This window comes from Chrysochloris asiatica, unplaced genomic scaffold (assembly GCF_000296735.1).
Source record: "Chrysochloris asiatica unplaced genomic scaffold, ChrAsi1.0 scaffold00032, whole genome shotgun sequence".
In the NCBI taxonomy this organism is placed as follows: domain Eukaryota; kingdom Metazoa; phylum Chordata; class Mammalia; order Afrosoricida; family Chrysochloridae; genus Chrysochloris; species Chrysochloris asiatica.
Window position 1 is genome coordinate 3,496,509 of NW_006408550.1, and position 895 is coordinate 3,497,403.

Consider the following 895-nt stretch of genomic DNA (forward strand, 5'->3'; position numbering starts at 1 on the left):
AAAGAGAAGAAGAAATAAAGGGAGAAAAAAAGAAAAAAAAAAAATCATGGGAAAATATGAGTAATTCTTTAGCACAACCTAATTATCTTTTGCCTTCAAAGCCACCTAAGAAATTCCATGATCAACCCGTTGTACCAATTGATCTTATCAAGACGTTCCTTTTTTCTGCCTGCACTCAAATCTTTTTCTCAGTTATTCCTACTGAGAACTGGCTCAGGGCTGACTAGATCCTCTTTGGAAGAGATTCCAGATCAGTTTTTTTCTTTTTTTTCTTGCATTGCATCCTAGGCCTGGTGCAAATCTTTCATGTAACAAACTTTGCATGCAAGATGTAGGACCTTCCCTGATGGTATGCACTCTTGCAAGTCTCCCCTAATTGTATAGTCCTAAGGCCCCAGTGGAAGAGCATTTGCATGTATCTTTGAAACATTAATATAATTGATTATGTTCTGCTATCTAAATACTATGTTTGTCTAACTCCTTTTACAAACAGTATTTATGTAATTTTATTTCTTAAATTATTCAAATCAAGAAAACAAGGACAAATGAAAAAACAAAAATTCATAGTCACACCATTCAAAGAATACTACAGTAAATCATTAAATGAAATACTTTATTCCAGTATTTTTCCTTCTCCTCAATTTGTTTTAAAAAATAACATTGCTGTTTTTATTACATCTACAATTGTAATCCTATCAGTAAGATGTTGAACACACATACATAAAAACACACACTCTCACATACCTAAAATGCAGCGCCATGGTGAACATAATTTTAAACATAAAATTAATATTCAATTGTGAGACAATGATATAGTTTACTTATAGTACTATTGTTACATTTTTTGATTCTAAGGAATGGCTATATTTTATGTATGTAGACACACAGACATTTA